Source organism: Mirounga angustirostris, unplaced genomic scaffold (genome assembly GCF_029215605.1).
Source record: "Mirounga angustirostris isolate CCGP_5_RB_7025 unplaced genomic scaffold, mMirAng1.0.hap1 SCAF_7, whole genome shotgun sequence".
NCBI classification, from domain to species: Eukaryota; Metazoa; Chordata; class Mammalia; order Carnivora; family Phocidae; genus Mirounga; species Mirounga angustirostris.
Genome location: NW_026991715.1, coordinates 25,954,886 through 25,976,817, shown reverse-complemented (window position 1 = coordinate 25,976,817; position 21,932 = coordinate 25,954,886). Strand labels below are relative to the sequence as shown.

Sequence of the window (21,932 nt, the reverse complement as noted above, 5' to 3'; positions counted from 1 at the left end):
TGGGAGCGCACGAGAGCCCCTCCTCGCCCTCCGCCCGGCGGCGGGCAACGGCGGCTCGCGCCCCTTCCCCGGACCGCGCGGAGGGGCGGTGCCTGCGCTCCAGGGGGGACCGCTGACGCTCCCGGGCTGGCCAGGCTGGGCGCTGAGCCCTGGCACCACTTGTCGGTTCGGTTGGAAGCGGTGGAGGGAAAGATGCCCTGAAATCGCCGGACCACCGCTTTTTATTAATGGAAACGTCAGAATCATTGAATCTGTCATAACCAACTGGCTTTCATGGCCTAGAAGTGCCACCTGACATTTGAAAAGCGTGAAATTACTTGTCTCCTGGATCTCTGAATCTTCTTTCGCTGTATGTTTTATATATCCCAGAAATCAGAAATACCTAAGAGTCCCCATCCAGCAATCAACCTTCCACCAAATGCCTACAGTAAGTTTTCAGGCCTACAACACTTAGAATATGATGTAGTAATATGTACGTCTTCTTCATCTGGATTGATTATATTAGTACAATACTAGTTTTCTTTTCCCCCTAAGTTTCTAATTCTCGCTTGCTCAAAAAGCAGTTCAAGACCTAGCCAGGTCCTTCTAGCTAGTTGCTCAGAACAAATATTTTGTGGAGTCCTTGGCTCCCTTTCTTCTCTGATCTTCACCTCCAAGCTGTCAGGCAAGACTGTTGTACTCTCAGAGTAAATCAGAATCAGACCAATCAGTGCATTACTTCCGTCTTCTGACTTGGATCGTACTTCACTGGCCTGCTAAATGGTCTCTCTGCCCACCATTAACTCACTCTATTGTCAGAGCAACAAACAGAACACTGTCTTACAAGAAAAGTCGGCTCCGGTCTCATCTGGCCCAAACCCTCCAGCAGCTCCCTATTTCATTGTCTGTAAAAGCTAAGGTCTTTATGGTGACCTACGAACCCTTAGGTTTTGCCTGTTCCCTTCACCTGTCTCACTCCAGCTCCAACTACCCTTTGTTGCTTGAATATTCCAGACTACTACTTAGGGCCTTTGAAGTGTCGCTCCTTTCCCAGGAACATTCTCCCTCAATGTCCACTTTCCCTCTTCTAACTCCTTTCTCAAATCTCACCCTAACAGTGATGCTTAGACTGACCACACTATTTAAAACTGCAACTACCCCAACCCCAACTCTCATTCCTTCCTAACCTGCTTTTTTATTTCCATGACACTTTAAACCTTGCAACAATCTTTATAATTTATTTATTTTGTATGTTTATCTCTTAATGCCTGTCTTCCCCAATATAAGATGGAATTTTGTCTGTTTTGTTCAGCTGATGTACCCTGGCGCCTAGAGTAAATGAAAAAAATGTTTAAATCCCCTGAGACGATAAAAAGTGCAAAGAAAAAAAAAGACCAATTTCTTTATTTTAAATTTGCTCTTTGTCCCAATTTCTATTAGTTAACCATAGATCCTTATCTACATTATAATAAAAGCATTTCAATTTTCTAGTTATTCTGAGTACAGTGAAAACTTGACATTTAATGCAGTTTTTCTGACCAGTGATATCCTGGTATCCTAGTTCAAAAAAATAGGAATAACATAATAAACTAGAGGAAGCTTTCTGGCCTGAAATTCAAAGGCATATTAATTCTAAAAATTTTCTAGGACAAAAAAACCAGGAAGTTCCTACAACTGCATGTGAATCTATAATTACCTCAAAACTAAAAGAAACGTGGGATGCTAAAAAAAAAAAAAAGCAAAAAACAAAAAAAAAAAGCCCAGAAAATTCCTGAACTTAATATGTCTGGTATGTTTGTAACGCTTCCTTTGAATTGCTAACGTAGTCATTTTGTGTGAATGCCTTAAAAGTAGCATTTCCTATCATTTATTCATAAGGGTTAACGTTCATTACATAAACATTTGTTTTCAGGTTTCCCATAGGTTTATAACACATCATATGCAACTGAATACCCTGATAATATCTAATTTCAGTTGCTACAGCTATTCATACACTTCTCTTGTCAATAGAAAAAAAAATCAATTAAGAATACAATTCTTGAAGGATACCTTTTGTATGAAAGTCTGTGTGTATAATTATTTGCTCAGTATCACATTTATAGCATAGTTTCTTTACATATTTTATTTATCCTTTATGATTTAAAACAGTTTAAGGCTACAGATTATTCTTACAATTTAGATTATTTTTTATAAAATTAGACTACTTTTGTTTAAGAACCACTGATAATGTGTTTCATCAATGTCAAAACATGGTTTGTAATTATGATAATACCAAATAATAATTTTTCTGGAGTTAATATAATGATGCTTTAATGATGACTATCATTAAAATTGTTTCCAAGTACAATCTTGTCAAAAGGACAAGGTAGAAAATAGACACTGTTTATAACTTATTCACATAATGTACACTGAAAATGCTGCTAAAAGTAAACCCAACTGTTGTAGTACAAAGGTTTTTTGTATTACAAACTGCTTTGCACACTTACTAGTTCGTAAGCAAGAAAATGATCTCAACAAAACTAGCAGTATATTTGTGTCATAACAAATGGAGATGTTAACACCAAGAACAATAGCAAGAATGTCTTTGTCTGTCACTACTCATGACCTCACATCGCCGCCACATTGATCTGATTCTTCAATCTTTACTTAGTTAAATACATTTTCCTTTAAACATGTAAAAGCACATGAATTTTTCCTAAAAGTATGGTATTAATATTTTAAAATTACTTTCCAAAATTTAGTACTAGTTACTGCTCACATATAGGAGAGATGGTGTATGGCGTGAGAGTCTGGGGTTCAAACTCTGCTACATAATTAGCTGGGTGACCCTGAGCAAGATTCTTAATCTTTCTAAACGTATCTTTTCTTCTAATTTAATGAGACCACAATAATGCTTACCTCCAAGAATTGTTGTGAGAAATCCATGAGAGAACTCACCAAAGTTCTTAGCCCTGGGCCTGGCACATGCTAAGTTCTGGTAAATGCTAGCTACTATCATTACACAAGCATATAATTAAGCTCATTACCCTATATTTTTATACTGAGAAAATGGCTCATAATAGGACCCAAATGGGATGGTTTGAGTTCTACATCTAGATAGTATAATATGCAATTAAATGAACATTTTTAAAGAGGCACTAACATTTCTTCTACCACCACCAGTGGTAGGCATAGTTCTAGATAACAAGGAAGCTAAAAGAAATAAGGCCCAGACCTAGAATAGCTTTATAGTTGAACAACAAGAGACATACAGTTAGCAAATAACTACTTTCAAAGTAGTATGAGCATACTTCCTGGTTTGTCAGGGACACCTCTTATCCTGGCTTAATAGTTTTTTGTGCCCACTTTCATTCTCAATGTGTCCAGGTTTAGACAATAAATTATGTGGTCACCCCTAACTAGATGTATGGCTTGCTCAGAATATAGAAAAGGAACCATCAGTTCTATGTAAAGCTATAGAGACTTACATTGCTCCTTGAAAAGAACAGTTAAATTGCCAAGTGGACCAAAAAGAAGGAGCAAAAGAAGGACCAAAAGAAAGGCAAAGGGAAGATTTCATTTTTATTATTCCAAGTCAAAACCAGAAAGTGTTTGTATACTTGTTAATAGACTTAGTAAATTCCCTTGACCAAAATGTTAAATGAATTAGTTAGGTGATTTCGTACTTTTCCCTAAAGATATAACAGCAACACCCCAAGACACAAACAATATAACATGTATTCATTTATTTATACAATAAATATCTATTGAGCATCTATTATGTACACATATGTCTGTCTTGGATGATAGAAGATACAAAAAAATTTTATAAGCAGCATAATATCTAATGGCAAACACCAAATACCTTAGCTAGTAGTCAACATGATAGAGAGACACAGAGCACATGAAGTGTGATTTGGAGAGAGAAAAATCAGGAAACACCTGGAACTGATTGAGAAAGTAGAAAATGACCAGTTCAAAGGAGTATCATAATCCATGGCCCTTTCTGTGATGGAAGCAGTCAAAGGTAGAAGAACCTAAGTCAAACTTCACTTCACACTTTTACCCAGAGCTGCCCCTTGCTGTTTATCAAACCACAAATATTCATTGAATGCCTGCTGTTTGCCAGGTAGCATACCAAGTGCTGTGGGAAAAACTTAGTATAAAGCATGGTCTTTGTCCTTAATGAAATGTCACACAGCAACATTTGAATAATTAGACACAGTAGCCTTATGAATGCAGTGGAGGGGATCACTGAGGTCTGTATTGTCAGAAAAGGTCTCTTGGAGGGAAAGGAATTTGAGGTGGGTCTCTGGGAAAAAGGGAGTAGATCAGTGTTTTCTAACTGTTTATTGCATACTGTAGACCAGAAGTCTTACCTCTAACATAAACAATCAACTAACACATATTTTTTTGTTTTTTAGAAAGAGAGAGCGTGAGCAGGGGAGGGAGGGGCAGAGGGAGAGAGAGAATCTTAAGGATGCCCCACACCCAGTGTGGAGCCCAACACCGGGCTTGACCTCACAAGCCTAAGATCATGACCTGAGCTAAAATCAAGAGTCAGAAGCTTAACCAACTGAACCACCTAGGCATCCCATATAACACATATTTTGTATGTCACATGTATTTATATTGTATTCTTACCATAAAATAAGCTAAAGAAAAGAAAATGTTATTAAGAAAATCCTAAGGAAGAAAAAAAATCCTAAGGAAGAAAAAATACATTTATAGTACTGTGCTATATTTATCGAAAACAATCCGTCTATAAGTGGACCCACATAGTTCAAACTCATGATGTTCAAGGATTAACAGTAATTGCAATATAGCCCCTCAGCTCAAAACAAAAACCAAAAATCAAAAAATGAAACAAAACAAAACAAAAATAAAACCAACACCACCAACAACAAAAGCATTAGGAATTGTAATAAAAATGCCCCTGGTGACAACTAGAGAAGAAGAAAGGAGCCTTTTGAGAATCATTCTGCTATGTCAGCTTAGAGACTACCAGTGACTAAGAATTCCCTTTTTTTTTCTTTTTTCTTTTTTTTATTCTTACCTATATATGGCAGGTAATTCAGATTTTCCACATATGATAGTGAGAAAAGTTTCCTTGATACATTTGTTAAAATTAAAAAGGAATAAGCTATAAGAAACCTCTCAAGTAAACAATAGTAGCAATAAAGAGAAAGGAGATGTGGCACTTAGGAGAGCACAAAGTTTGGCAAACAAAACTTCAGTAACTAGCACTTAACTAGGGGCGAGTTCCCCGGAAGAGCAAAAACCACGATGGATTTTGAGCTGAGCATTGGCAGATTGGCATATGAGAGTGGGGAAAGTCCAAAAGGCAGGTAACCAAGAGGGACTGCGGTCTGTACTGTTCTGGGAGGAGAGCGTTACTCCCTGCACCTTGAGGAAAGTCCTTGGCTCAGAGAAACCAGGAGAATTGGCCCCTGTGACCTGTTAGGAAGCCATTCAGAAGGCACCAGTGGGACTCCCACCTTTGCGGTTTACTAGCGCTTCAGCAGGAGGAAGCTCCAACATAGCTCAGTGTGTCTAGACACTGCTGCCCTTAAACCAGGTAGGACAGAAATGTTACAGTTCCGCCTAACACACTTAACCTTTGTGTTGCTTTTGCAAAGGAAGTTTATGATTAGTAAGATTTGAGGGTAAAATTGGAAGAAAGGGAAAGGAGCACACCAGGATCTTTCATGTTCTCCATTCCTTACCTGAGAGTAAAACAACTCTTGCTTTCGTCCCTATGACTAGCAAAGCTAAGTAGCTGGGAGAGTTGTGATAGTCAGCTTCGTGTCATTGCCACCGTGGTGGTGTGCCTGCCCTATATAATCGCCAGGGCTACAGTGGACAGATTGCTGAAAATGTACCACCCACTCCCCCCAATATGCTGTGCTTTCATTCCTGGAACCTGTGACTAGGATGAGATATCCCCCTGATTATGTTATATTTCATAGTTGACTCTAAAGGAAGATTATCTGGGTGAGCACCATGTCACTGCAGGTGCACTTCAAGTAGAGAGTTTTCTACCACTAGTGGCAGAAGGAGAAGTCAAGGAAATTCATAATCATGAATAAGACTTGATGAGCCATTGCTGGCTTGAAGATGGGGTATGGGGCACATGACAAGGAATACAGTTAGCCTCCAGAAACAGGGAATGGCCCCTGGTGGACAGCCACAAGGAAACAGGGACCTAAGTCCTATACCCACAAGGAGCATGAATACTGCCAACAACAATAATGTACTTGGAAGCAGATTTTTTTTTTCCCCCCGAGTCTCCAGACAAGAGCTCAGACTTGCAGGCATCTTGATTTCAGCCATGTGATAACCACGAACAGAGAATTCAGCAATGACATGCTGGACTTCTGACCTACAGATAATATGAGCTAATAAATGGGTGTTGTTTTAAGCCACTAATGGTAATTTGTTACACAGCATTAGAAAACAAAACCACTGTCACTGAATTAGCCCTTTTCTAGACAGGTTGTGAGGTGGCCCTCCAGCCTCAGAAGTGTATCTGAATTTCCACTCTACTGTCAATCCACAAGACAAATGGATCAATACTTGGGCATTAGTAAACAACTCTTGGTCATTTATGTCTACATTTATGAACCATGGGAAAAGACTGGAATTCCTGATAATTTGGTATATGAGGGGCTTAAATGTTATTTTCATTTGGGTGAAAAAGAAAATAGGACCTTATTTTGAAGTAATCAGCTTCAAAGACCTGGTAAGGTCTGGTAAGACCTCATAATTGTAGATGTTATTAGAATTTCTGGTAGCATATGGTGCCAGTCTCTGAAAAGGAAAGGCAAATGAGATTATTCTCTAGTAGAAAGAGAATGATCTCTAAAGTCAGGGAGATATGAGTAAGTTTTATTGACAGTAGCTGTCTGATCATGGGCTTAAGGAAATTTTCTTAAACTCTTTGAGCCCCAGTCTACCTATCTTAGAATAGGAATAACACCTATCTAATAAGATTTGGGAAGAATTAAATGAAATAGCTCATGTAAAATCTCAGAGCCTGCAGCACAGTAGACTATCAATTAATTAGTCTCCTCTACTGGAGTGGAAATTTTTCCACAACTTCCTTACAATGTTTTTAAAGTAAAAGTAACTAAATTATAGCATATACCAGAGTAATGCTGTTTTAGAGAAACATAATGCATGCCACACATGTAATTTTAAGCTTCCTAGTAGCCACATGAAAAAAGTAAAAATAAGCATATAAAATTAATTTTAATAATATGCTACTTATGTACATAAATTTGTAAAAATTCTGTCATTTCAACATGCAACCAACATAAAACTATATTAATGATGTATCTTACTTTTTAAACTCAGCCTTCAAAGTTGTTTATATTTTTTTATACTTAAAGCACAACTCAATTCAATATAGCTATGTTTCAAATGCTCAATAACAACACATGGCTAGTAGCTACGGTGCTGGGCTGCTCAGTACCAGATCTCTAAATAAATATTTCAAAAAATTCTCCTTTATTCTTTGTTAATTCTAAAATAAACATGAATATGTGCTAAACAGATAATTATAGATATATGAGAACACACATGCATATACATCACACTCTGGCACATACCAAACCCAGATGGTTTTTTTCTTTGTTCTTTCTTTAACCATCAGTTCTTAGTTACAGTGAGCTACACTTCAATCAGAGGATTAAGGTATAAGTGGTACATGGCTTTCTAATTTCAAATTCCAAAAATACTACAAAGCAGAACTATATAGCCAATGTAAAGTAAGACCAGGCAACCATGATACTAGGTTAAAACAAAATCCTATCTTGTACAAAAGAATACAGGTTGGTTTTGATAGTAACTTTACTTGAGGATTATATATTTATTTTCTTTGCTTTTCCTTTGAAGACAGTGAACTAGACTTTTGGATTCTCCATAAGCTTGTTTTTCCTTCTACCATTTCCTTCAGTATCTCCATTATCGAGAATGAGGGCTAAAACATATTGGAAATGGTGGGAAATAGGAGTCATACATAGCAACCACCTAAAGACGCATAGAAAATCTGTAACACTTCCTACTGGGATCTTCAAAGATGATTCAGACAGTAATCTTGCCACTAGGGTGGATACACTCAGACAGAAAAACAAAAAAACAAAACAAAAAAACCAACAAAAACAAACCCAGAACCCATCCAAACACATGTAACACATGTAATGAGACAAGGTGGAACACCGAAAAAGACTGAGAGATACCAAAAAACATACCATGAGTATATGTAAGAACAGAATCCTAATCAGTGGGGATGAGAGAAGGTTTCCTAGATAAGTAACCTACATGAGAGGTTTTGAAAAAAAATGGTCTTTGGGGCACCTGGGTGGCCCAGTCGGTTAAGCGTCTGCCTTCAGCTCAGATCATGATCCCAGGGTCCTGGGATCGAGCCCCACATCGGGCTCCTTGCTCAGCAGGGAGCCTGCTTCTCCCTCTCCCTGCTTGTGCTCTCTGTCAAGTAAATAAATAAAATCTTTAAAAAAAAATGGTCTTTAAAGAATGGTTAATAGAACTCAGTGTAATTCAACAGATATATGCTGTCTACCAACTGTGCAGCAGGTCCGATAGTAAGCAGTGGAAATTGAGTGATGGAAGTCTGCACTTAAGCTATTGGGAGGGGATGGAGAATAGTGGAAGACAAGGAAAACCCAGCAGCACAGCACAGCTGTGGATTCTAACAGCTCTTTGCACTTCACACCACGTCTGACTGCACCCTGCCTCTGAAGTCTTCCCAAGTTCTCCCTCTTGTACCCACAAACGACTTTTTGCTTCTTCTCTGTTTCTGACCCTCCACGTACAATATAACTCTAGGTTTTACCTTGTTCTCAGGCCAGCCTGGCTGTGAGATGAGTGTTTTATCTCTGAGCCCTGCCTTGTAACCACACGGACACCTGGCCCACGCTTGCTCTGGCTCTAGCTCTAACCAGGAAGCTGCTGAATCAAGAAGTTGCCACCACAGCTTCCGGCTCCAGCATTACTCTAGTGTGAAGAGGAAGTTGGGCACAGTTTGGTTAGTTTTATCATAGAGATAGCTCTAGTAGAGGACATTTGACCCCGCCTGGAGGGATCCAAAAAGGATTCCAAAAAGAGCAGATGCTTCAGAGGAATTATCCAAAAATGAAAAGAAGCATCAGATTCTTTTTTTGGCATAGAAGAACAGAATGTATGAAATCAGGGAGAGATGGGAATGTGACACCTTTAGAGATCCAGAGAATTGAGTGCAGGGTCAGAGAAAGGTGACTGTGGGCATGGGGAGGAAATGATGCTGGATCCACAGAAAGACACTACATCGTACTAAGGAGTTGGGCTTTATATAGGAGATGATAATAATCAGGGCAGAAAGACAAAACGCATGGTATTGCTTTAAGGATAAAGTTGATGTATATGGCCATATCATTAAAGTATTTCACATATAACCTTTGAACTTCAAAATATTCCTGCTTCAGTTACGTTCTTGATGAGCTCCATATATAATTTGTTCATAAAGGATAGTATGTGAAAACTTGAAATGGAATTTACAGTACCTACATGGTTATTTTATGATCATTTGTGTGTTTCTAATAAATCATCAGTATTATGGAGGTTGACTTCTTCCTGGTTTATTTTCCATTACTATGAACAGTTTTGTATTAACTAGAGTTATCTCCTTATGAACAGTAATTGCTTACATGTCAGATTCAATGGGCACTGTCTATTACATGAATTACTCTGCTATTCATGTATTGTCTCCAAGACAATTTTTTTTTCATTTTTCTCTTTTCTCACAATGAAGAATTAAATATTCTGCTCTACTAAAAAGTAGGTTAAATACAAAGAGAAAAATTATTAAAATCTCTTAAAAGAACCTGATGCCGGGCGCCTGGGTGGCTCAGTTGGTTAAGCGACTGCCTTCGGCTCAGGTCATGATCCTGGAGTCCAGGGAACGAGTCCCACATCGGGCTCCCTGCTCAGCAGGGAGTCTGCTTCTCTCTCTCCTGCTCCTCCCTCTTGTGTGCTCTCTCTCTCTCACTCTCTCTCTCAAATAAATAAATAAAATCTTTAAAAAAAAAAAAAAAGAGCCTGATGCCTTAAAAGAGAAAGGAAATTAACTTGTTTTGAGGGGGGGGATATTAACATTTTGACCATTTGACTACTTCATAGGAATTTCTTTTCTTTTCCTTTCTTTTTTTTTACAGATTTTATTTATCTACTTGACACACAGAGAGAGATAGCGAGAGCAGGAATGCAAGCAGGGGGAGTGGGAGAGGGAGAAGCAGGCTTCCCGCTGAGCAAGGAGCCCGATGTGGGACTCGATCCCAGGACCCTGGAATCATGACCTGAGCCAAAGGCAGACACTTAACGACTGAGCCACCCAGGCGCCCTTCATGGGAATTTCTTAAAGGGAAAAAGGCGAAAGATTTTTTTAAAAGAAATAACTAACTTTAGTAAAAAGAATGATCTCCACAGTGATTTCCTGGTGTAGAAAAATAAAAAGAACTAAAGGGGTTTATTATAGCTTTTTGCTTCAGGTAAGACCTGCCCAGCATATTCTTTTGCCCACCAAGAAATAATTTCAGTCCTCCTTCCATAATCCATTAACTAATAAATTGTCAATCAATAAGACAGATATATAAAGTATTAAAACAAGTCATCTAAAAAAAAAAAAAACAAGTCATCTATTTGTTAAGAATTTTGATAAGTAGCTATAGTGCTATTCATTATTTCACTTGTTTTTATATAGTTTTATTGCATCTGTACATATTCTTTCAAAGCACATTTTTTTAAAAATGGACTTCTTTTTAGTAGTTTTAAGTTTACAGAAAAATTGAGTGGAAAGTACAGAGAGTTCCCATACAACTCTCATCCCTCCACCCCTATTATTAACATCTTGCATTAGTGTAGTATATTTGTGTTATGATAGGTTTTTTTATTTTTTATTTTTTTATTTTTTTATTTTTAAGACTTTATTTATTTGACAGAGAGCATGTGCACAAGCAGGGGGAGCGGCAGGCAGAGGGAGAGGGAGAAGAAGATTCCCCACTGAGCAGGGAGCCCGATGTGGGGCTCGATCCCAGGACCCTGAGATCATGACCTGAGCCGAAGGCAGATGCTTAACCGACTGAGCCACCCAGGTATCTGTGATAGGTATTTTTTTAAACAAAGTTTTCAACTTTTCTCTACAGAGGTCTTGGATATTTTCTATTAGATTTATTCCTTCAGACTTGGTATTTTTTTTTCTCAAGATTTATTTGAGAGAGAGAACATGCACACACACATGCACGTGTGAGATGGGGGAGGGGCAGAATGTCAGGCAGACTCCCCACTGAGAGGGGAGCCCCACTGGGGCTCAATCTCATGACCCAAGAGATCATGACCTGAGCCAAACCCCAGAGTCAGAGCTTAACCAACTGAGCCCCCCAGGTGCCCCTGACATTCTCTATTACTGCAAATAGTTTCTCCTCTTTAATTATGTTTTCTAGGTGTTTGGTGCTAACGTAGGAATGAAACTAAATTTTGTCTTACATCTGACATCTTATTAATTTGTGGATTATTTTGGGTTTTCCATGTAAATAGAATCAGCTGCAAATATTGACCATTTTACTTCCCTCTTGCTAAACCTTATGCCTCTACAATGGTTAGGATGTCCAATATAAGATTTAATAGAAAAGATGATCTTTCTCTCATTCCTGTTTTTAAAGGGAACACTTCTAATATTTTCTCACTTAGAATAATATTTGCTTTAAGTTATCTATAGATACTGTTACATAAAGGAAGATGAGGAAGTAGATCCAACATATATATAATTGGTATATAACTGGTATCCTCAAAGGTATGAATCTCCCCGATAAAGGACCATCTTAAGTATTTAAGGACATAAATCAAGAAAACTTTTTCTCCAGATAAAAGGTAACTTATCTTTTACTCTATTATGAACCAACCAACATGAAACATATCCTAGCAAAAAAGTTACTGAGCATCGAAGATAAAGAAAGAAAACTTTGGTGTGCCAGGTAAGAGTTTAAGTCACAATGACTGTGTTTCAGATTTCTTCATAGCCCTGCTTAGAAGTCAGTAAAATAATGTCCTCAAATAACTCAAAGTCCTCAAGGAAAGAAAGTGTGACTCAAGAATTTTATGCCCAGTAAATTACTCCTCAGATATAAAAGCAATGGAAGTACAATTCTGAATATGGAGGAATTCAGGGAGTTCTTCAACAAACTCCTTGAGGATTTACTTTCACTGAGAGATAAATGAAGAAACTATGGCAAAAGAACAAAGTATGCAATATTGAATTCATTTAACTGTGAAAACAGAACAAAATAAAGGTGTATGGTTAAAGAAAAATATATAAATGTCACAAACTCTAATGTTAAAGTAATGTTACCTTTAACAAAAGTTGGCACCAGAAGAAAAAAAAGGTACAGGCTCAAGTAATACATATAAGAAAATTTATCTGGCATTGGGATTTTTAAAAATCCCTCCAGGAGATCTGCTTTGCAGCAAAATTTAGGAACAACTGCATGATGGAAATAATGACAGTCACTTTCCTGTTTAAGCCTCAGCTCAGCGCAGAAAACACTGTTAACTTCTACCAGTCTCAGGACTGTTGAACAAGGAGATAGCAGTGGTAAAAATCTGTATGTGAAATTGTGTATGAGAAAACCAAGTATTTTTTTTCTTCTTGGTATGACACATTGTTTTAACATACAGTCTCAGCAAGAACAGACTGTTCTTGACTATGAATCTTGCCAATTGTAATAGAAGTCATTAACAAAGTTATACTGAATAAATCCAACCAGGATACTCTGTACCGGGAACATCCGTATCAATCATGGAGACTGACAAGAGAACAGTAAGCACAGTACAGACCCAAAATACATTAGAAAACAAACAAACACAAAACAAACAAAAACCAGAAATAACCACCTGTAAGCTCCAGTATCCAGCAAATTCAAGAATATTTGGGGTCTCCTCCTTGGGAGGAGAGGAGGGGGTACTAACAGAACCTTGTCCTTTCTTTCCTGTACCCATAATGTTCTTATTCCATTGTGGGTTTGCTCATCAGCCTATTTGCTTGTCTGGGGTTTTGCTCCACATAAGCAGCAAAATCTACTCCAGATATTTGTATCAACCCATCAGGCTGACTATAATTCTGAGCCATTGGTAGTCAATATCTTTGCTTTTCTTCTACATTTTCTCTGTATACTATAGGAACAGCTCCTACCATCCCTTATGGTTCCTCCTGTAATTCTGAATCACCAGCTTCAGCCATAAAAAAAATATACATTCATGTGTACATTCGTTTTTCTGGTAGAAAAACTACCCAGAGTTTCCTTTCTGCAGTGAATCTATCTTTTCAGAGTGACTTGCATACTTTCACATTTTGAGGCCTAGTTGATCTTGCTGCTGTGACCTAACCTCTCAGGACTTAGAGTAGATTCCTCAGCAGCCCCTCTTGCTCCTGGGATCATGGAAATCTGTGGCCACTCCACTCACTCTGAGGTTAGCAGACACCTTGGCCTTCTGCCCTCCTGGGGCTTAAGACACTGGGCCCAGTCCAATTTCCATTTTTGAAAATGTTCTGGGGCATCTGGGTGCTCAGTCCACTAAGCATCTGACTCTTGAGTTCAGCTTAAGTCATGATCTCAGAGTCCTGAGATCCAGCCCCACAACAGGCTCTGAGCTCAGTGGAGAATCTGCTTGAGATTCTCTCCCTCTGCCCCTTCCCCCACGTCCTCTCTCTCTCTCTCTCTCTCTCCAATAAATAAATGAATAAAATTTTTTTTAAAAAAAGAGAGAAAATGTTCTTCGTGTGCTTGAAATGAACATTTTTCTGCAGTTGTGAGTGCAGTGTTTTCTATATTGCATTAAGTCAAGCTTGCAAATTACATTGTTTAAATTTCCTTACCATTTCCTGTTTTTTATATCTATTTATTCTATCAATATCAAAAGAGGTGGTTTAATATCACCAATTATGATTTTGATTTAGTCTAATGTCAATTTTGCCTCTTAAGTCTATACAAATTTGGAAATTTATATCTTCTTAGTAAACTGGATCTGGACCTTTTATTATTATTATTATTATTATTTTAAGATTTTATTTTTAAGTAATCTCTATAACCAATATGAGGCCTGAACTCACAACCCTAAGATCAAGAGTCACACACCCCACCAAATGAGCCAGCCAGGGGCCTCTGGACCTTTTATTATTACTAAGTATTTCTCTATCTATAATAGTAACTTTTTGTTTTAAATCCGATATTATTAAAGCTACATCAGCATTCTTTTGGTTAGTATTTATATGGTTTAACTTTTGCCATTCTTTTACTTTCAACTTTAAGATCTCCACTCAAAATAGTGAGAGTTTACAGAATTCTAATTTGACAGCCATTTCAGTCAGCACATTGAAACTATCAGTCCACTGTTTCATGGCTTCCATTGTTGTTCTTGGGATCTAACTGTGGCTCCTTTAAAGGTATGCACTGCAGATTTGAGCCTGGGCAGAAGGAACTCCAGCTCAGACAATCCAGAGCAACTGTTCCTAGATCAAAGTCCTCTTTCTCATGGACTGAGATTATGAGCCTCCCGAGCTAACCTAGAAAACCTGATTTATAAGGAACTTTAACTTTTTTTGGACATCAGCACCTCTTCCTTTTCACCAAGAATTTTTGTTCAGAAGTGAACAAGTACTGAGATCAAGATTGGTTACCTAATTCATGTGCCCTGTACAAAATGAAAATGTGAGTTTACTTATTTAAAAATAGTAAGAATAAAATAAACCCACAATTATATGGTCAATTAATCTTCAACAAAGGAGGCAAGAATATACAGTGGGAAAAAGTCTCTTCAACAAATGGCATTGGGAAAGCTGGACAGCTAGGTGTAAAAGAATGAAACTGGATCAGTTTCTTACACCATACACAAAACTAAACTCAAGATAGATTAAGAACCTGAATGTGAGACCTGAAACCATAAAAATCTTAGAAAACAGCACAGGCAGCAATTTCTCTGACATTGGCCAAAGCAACATTTTTCTAGGTATGTCTCCTGAGGCAAGGGAAACAAAAGCAAAAGTAAACTATTGGCATTTCATCAAAAGAAAAAGCTTCTGCACAGGAAAGGAAACAATAAAAAAACTACAAGGCAATCTAAGGAATGGGAGAAGATATTTGCAAATGACATATCCAATAAACAGTATCTGAGATATATAAAGGGCTTATATAACTCAACACCAAAAAAAATAATAAAATAAAATAATCCAATTAAAAATGGGCAGAAGACATGAACAGACATTTCTCCAAAGAAGACATACAGATGGCCAACAGACACATGAAAAGATGCTCAACATCACTTATCAGGGAAATGCAAATCAAAACCACAACGAGATCACCTCACACCTGTCAGAATGGCTAAAATCAGATAAACAAGGAACAACAAGTGTAGGCAAGGATGTGGAAAAAAAAGGAACCCTTGTGTACTGTTGGTGGGAATGCAAACTGGTACAGCTACTGCGGGAAACAGTATGGAGATTCCTCAAAAAAGTAAAGATAGAACTACTCTATGAGCCAGTAACTGCACTACTGGGTTTTAACCCAAAGAATATAAAAACAACTAATTTGAAAAAATACATGCACCTCTATGTTTACTGCAGCATTATCTATAATAGCAAATTACAGAAATAGCCCAAGTGTCCATCGACTGATGAATGGATAAAGAAGATGTGTTATATATATAAATATATACAATAGAATATTACTCAGCCATAGAAAAGAATAAAATCTTGCCATTTGCAACAACATGGATGGAGTCAGAAAGTATAATACTAAGTGAAAGAAGTCAGCCAGAGAAAAGCAAGTACCATATGATCTCACTCGGATGTGGAATTTAAGAAGCAAAGCAAATGAGCAAAAGTAAAAAATAAAAAAAAAAGAGAAAGAGAGACAAACCAAAAAACAGACTCTTAACTCTAGAGAACAAACTGATGGTTGCCAGAGGGGAGGTAGGTGGAAGGATGGATGAAATAGTTGATGGGGATTAAGAGTATATTTATCATGATGAGCACTGAGTAATGTACAGAATTGTTGAATCACTATATTGTATGTTAACCATATTGGAATTAAAATTAAAAATAAATAAAGTGAGTAAGTAAGTAAGACTACCCAGAGAGCAATAGCAGAATATTAAAGCAAGTTCAGGATCCTTCTGAACCTGGGAGCCTGCGTGATTACACAGGTTGTGCACCCATGAAACTGGCCTGTGTGAGACAGAATCCGCTTGCTGATCTGATCTATTACTCTTTTGCACAAACAGAGCATTTGTTCCATTAGGACTTTGATGAAACTCAAAGGAAAAGAAAACTGATCACAAGAAACGAATCCTATAACTTCAGAAATTGATAACCTTCTTACAAACATACACAGACTTTTTCTAGAAAGAATATATAAACGAATGAATTCTTACAATTCTCAGCTGTTGACTCAGAAGATAACTTAACCCTAATTATACTAAGCGAGCAGAAGTGAGAGAGTAAAAAGACTCATTTACCACAACTATGACCACTTAGAAGAAGGTAGTACTGAAGAAGAAGGAAAAAAGGATCCAGAATTGACTTCTGTTTTCTGAACATTTACTCATAGCTAACACCATCCTTTAGATTTCACTGTGAAAGCAGTAACTTAGATGAAGTAAATACATACTAGCAAGGAAATAGTAGTTGTGGGATGTGTGGAATGTAGGAGTATCAAAGCAAATTAAAATTTAGATATCTGATAAAATACCATGCTTTCAACAGGTTGGGCAAATGAAAAGCAATAATACTATTCATTCATTCAACAAATGTTTATTGAGTGCCTACTATATGTCAAGTAGAGAGATAGTAAAAAAATAAGATTGTAGGGGCACCTGGGTGGCTCAGTTGATTAAGCGTCTGCCTTTGGCTCAGGTCATGATCCCAAAGTCCTAGGATCGAGCCCAGCATCGGGCTGCTTGCTCAGCAGAGAGCCTGCTTCTCCTCCCTCTGCCTGCTTGCCACTCCCCCTGCTTGTGCTCTCTCTCTCTCTCTCTCTCTCTCTGTCAAATAAATAAAATCTTAAAAAAAAAAAAGAAAAGAAAAGTAAGAATGCTGAGGGGCGCCGGGGTGGCTCAGTTGGTTAAGTGTCTGTCTTGGGGCTCAGATCATGATCCCAGGGCCCTGGGGCCCAGCCCTGCATCAAGCTCCCTGTTCATGGGGGAGTCTGCTTCTCTCTCTCTCTCTGCCCCTCCCTCTCTCTCTGCCCCTCCCTCTCTCTCTGCCCCTCCCTCTCTGCCCCTCCCCTCTCCTGCTCGTGTTTGCTCTCTCACTCTCTCTCTAACAAATAAATAAAACCTTAAAAAAAAAAAAAATCAGATGTACAGTTTGAGAAATAACCAGCCAAAAATAAACATACAAAGAAAGGTAAGAAGTAGAGAAACTTAATACTTTTCCGTTTATGAAAGAACAGAATGGAAAAGTAGTTTATATTCTGAGCTAAGCAGAAATAAAAAAAAATCCATAACATGAATTTTGAAATTCAGAAAAATGTTGCATAAAACATAGAGAAATGTTTAAAGTCTGTAAATGAGCCTACAAGAAAGAAAAATTCATAGGTGCCAGAAATGAAAGATAATTCATTTCTACAGTGGGAAGTGTATGAACTGATACTAAGGCAGATTACTGGATACAAATGTTGATCCTAAGAGCTGGAGACTGGGGTGTAATAATCATAGGAGAACATAACATAACAGCTTTGGCCCTTTCAAAGCAGAGATATAGAACTGATACTTCCTATAAAAAGAAATGACCTGTGGAAGGGTTTCCCCTCTGGGTAGATAAACTCTGTCAAATCAGAGAAACATCAAGGAAGTTTGCTCTGAACAGGACTCTGGAATAGAGATCCCCACTCCCCCACTGAGAAACAAAACGTAAAGTTAAGCCTCTCTCAGATGTGGAATCTGAATTTATTCTACCCCTATGGTGAGGGAACTCTCAGCCTAGCCATTAATATTAAAACTGGTGCTGGACCCCAGTGAAAAACACCTAGGGTGCCAAGCAGTAGCAAATCCCAAACTGCTCTATAGGGATGCTTCTTCAGCAGTGGTGACACGAATTTTGTACTCAAGGTTCACAATAAAAAAAACAAACCCGTTCAAGATACTCAATAAAAAAAAATCACAAAACATCTAACATTATGTCCACAAAAACCCAATAAACAGGAGAATAAGAAAATGCAAGAACTTAGTTACAGAAAAATATTTCTGTAAAATAATTATTTTTCAAATTATTAAAAAGATGAAAGAAAATGAAAAAATATTGTTATTAATAGTAATAATGAATTTTTATTTTATATTAAAAAATATTTTATTTATTTATTTGAGAGAGACAGAGAGAGAGAGAGCAGAGAGAGGGAGAAGCAGACTCCCTGCTGTGCAGGGAGCCTGACACGGCTGGATCCCAGGAACAGGAAATCATGACGTGACCTGAAGGCAGACACTTAACTACTCAGGCGCCCCAATAATAATGAATTTTTAAAAGAAAAAAGATTAAAGAAAAACAGGAAACAGAATTATAGGATAATACATTGAAAGACAACACACAATTTTGATTTGAAAAATATATAATTTCCAGGGGCACCTGGCTGGACCAGTCAGTGGAACATGTGACTCTTGGTCTCCAGGTTGTGAGTTCAAGCCCCATGTTGGGTGTGGAGATTACTTAAAAATAAAATCTTAAAATATATGTATATATATACACATACATATATATGTATATATATTTATATTTATATATATAATAAATATATATATAATTTCTAGAAATGAAAAACAGTGATTTGAATTGAAAAATTCAATGAACCTATTAAAGTACAGATTATACACAACCGAAAAAAAACCAGTAAAATGGATGATGGAGCAGAGAAAATTATTCAGAATATATGATGAAATGATAATAAGATGGAAAATAAGAATGAGTGAAAGATGAAGGAATGAAGAATGAAGGATGAATGAAGGACAGGGGCACCTGGCTGGCTCAGTCAGTAGAGTGTGTGACTCGTGATCTTAGGGTTGTGAGTTTGAACCCCACGTTGGGTGTAAAGATTACTTAAAAAAATAAAATTAAATTAAAAAGAGAGAGAGACATGAAGGATATACTGAAATGCCCGAAGTAGTCTGAAAGGATTTTTAAAATTAATTAATTTTTTTAGAAGGTGGAGAGGGAGAGTAAGAATCTTAAGCAGGCTCCATGACCAGCCCAATGCAGGGCTCAATCTCACAACCCTGAGATCGTGACCTGAGCCGAAATCAAGAGTTGGACACAACTGACTGAGCCAACCAGTGAATAGAGTGAATAGAGAGAATATAAGAGAGGCTATATATGAAAATATAATGGCTAAGAATTTTCCAGAAATGATGAATATAATAAATTCCCAAATCAGCGGAAATTGGACAAAGACTGGAGAATAATGAATAAAAATAAATCCATGTCCAGACACACGGCAGTGACACCACAAAATGCACAGATTAAAAGGAAACTGTCATGGCAACCTTGAGAAAAGATGGATACTTCAAAATACTTTAGTTAGAAAGAAAAATCTGAAAGACACTGGGAAGAACAATTTCATCGATAACAGGTATATCAATAGCAACTGCAGAAACCAGAAAGCAAAGAATAATACTTTCAAAGTGCTGAAGGAAAAGAGCTGTCAGAACAGAATTCTGTATCGAGTGAAACTATCATTCACAAGTGAAAGAGAAATAAAGACATTTCAGACAAAGCAATTAAGGCAGGCTGCCTCTCGCAGACCTTCAGGAAGGTCTAATATAAATTAAATATAAATTAGGCAAATAGTGTGTTAGAGTAACTGGTAGATTTCAGGGAAAAAAATAAATTTAATCTCTACCTAACTAAAACCTCACACCAAAATAAAATCTAAGTGGATCAAAAACTTAAATGTAAAAAAATTAAAACTATAAAAATACTATAAGGAAATACAAAATAATATTTATGAAAATATTTATTCAGGAAAAGAACTTTCTGAATGAAAAGAAAGCTAAACTAAGGCAGAGTGAGATCCAAGAAACAATGGTAATCACACGACTAGGAAATATTAACCTAATAAAACAACAGCAAAAATGACTAATTTGGTGTTGAAAATAGGTCATTTCCCCCTCTGTCCTCCAAAAATAGGTTATCGATTTTTGAGAACTAGATAAGCTTATTGTAAAGTTTACATGGAAAAATAAACCCAAATATTTGGGGAAATTATGATATAGGAGAGTAATGAATGGGAACTCTCTCTACAAGACATCCAAACATTTTTTTTAAATCAAGATTATAATTAGAATAATGTGGTCTGGCGTCTGAACACACAGACAAATCAGTAGAACAGGAAAGAAAACATGAAAATTGTTGTAACATGTGTTGGAATTCCGACTTAACAATGGTTCAATTTATAATTTTTTTTGGCTTTATGATGGTGCAAGTATATTACACATTCAGTAGAAAATTGCACTTCGGGAATTTTCAATTTTGATCTTTTCCCAGGTTAGCGATGTGCAGTCCGGTACTTTCTAGCGATGCCGGGCAGTGGCAGTGAGCCACAGAAGCGGGTCAGCCGCGCAATTATGAGAGTAAACAACTGATAACACTTACAAGCATTCTGTTTTTCACTTTCAGTACAGTATTCAATAAATTACGAGATACTCGGCACTTTATTATAAAATTGGCTTTGTGCTCGATGATTTTGCCCCAGCTGTAGGCTAATTAATGTAAGTGTTCTGAGCACATTTAAGGTAGGCTATGCTAAGATATGATGCTCAGTAGATTAGGTAGATTACATGCATTTTCAATTTAAAGTACTTTCAACTTACGATGGGGTTATTGGGAAATATTTATATTGGGAAATAACCCCATCATAAGTCATCTGTATATGACAAAGGTAGCACTTCAAGTCTTGTGGAAAATATAAATTAGGCAAATAGTGTGTTAGAGTAACTGGTAGATTTCAGGGAAAAAAATAAATTTAATCTCTACCTAACTAAAACCTCACACCAAAATAAAATCTAAGTGGATCAAAAACTTAAATGTAAAAAAATTAAAACTATAAAAATACTATAAGGAAATACAAAATAATATTTATGAAAAATCTTGAAGTGGGAAAGCCTTTTCTAAGTGTGATCCCAGAAACTGTAAGAGAAAATATTGATAAACTTATTACATGTAAAACCAAAAATTCCTGCACAGCAAAAGAGAAACCAAAACAAAACAAAACAACCCAAGAAACTCCTCCAAAATCCCCTAAAAACATTAAAAGACAAATGTCAATCTGGGAAAAAAATCTTGCAATTCATATCATAAACAAAAGAAAAAAAACAACAATTGTATAGTGAACTGGGCATAGGATGTGAACTGATAGTTCACAGAGAAGGAAATACCAATGGTTCTTAACATATGAAAATATATAGAAAGACTTTTGACTTGAGTCACAGTAAAAGAAATGCAACTTAAGACTCCAGTAAGATGGGTTCTTTACCTATCTGATTTGTAAACAACACAAGAGTTTCTAACACACTATTAACAAGGGTATGGAGACATCTTTTTTTTTTTAAATATATATTACTGGTAAAAACATATATGATGGTGGGGCGCCTGGGTGGCTCAGTCGTTAAGCATCTGCCTTTGGCTAAGATCATGATCCCAGGGTCCTGGGATCGAGCACCACATCTGGCTCCCTGCTCCTCGGGAAGCCTGCTTCTCCCTCTCCCACTCCCCCTGCTTGTGTTCCCTCTCTCGCTGTGTCTTTCTCTGTCAAATAAATAAATAAAACCTTTAAAAAAAAAAACCCACACATATATGATGGAACCTGAAGGTGATTACAGGTAGGTACAAGCTAGTTTTCAAATAAACCCCACAATTTCATTTATGTAACAGAAGTGAATTTCTT

The 21,932-nt window shown here is 37.1% G+C and overlaps 1 protein-coding gene across 1 annotated transcript in view; it reads right to left on the bottom strand.

The window, feature by feature from the left end:
• The window catches only part of CDC42SE2 (CDC42 small effector 2), a 181,350-nt gene that overhangs the window by 111,921 nt on the left and 47,497 nt on the right, over positions 1 to 21,932 (bottom strand). The gene's annotated exons all lie outside the window — the stretch shown is intronic.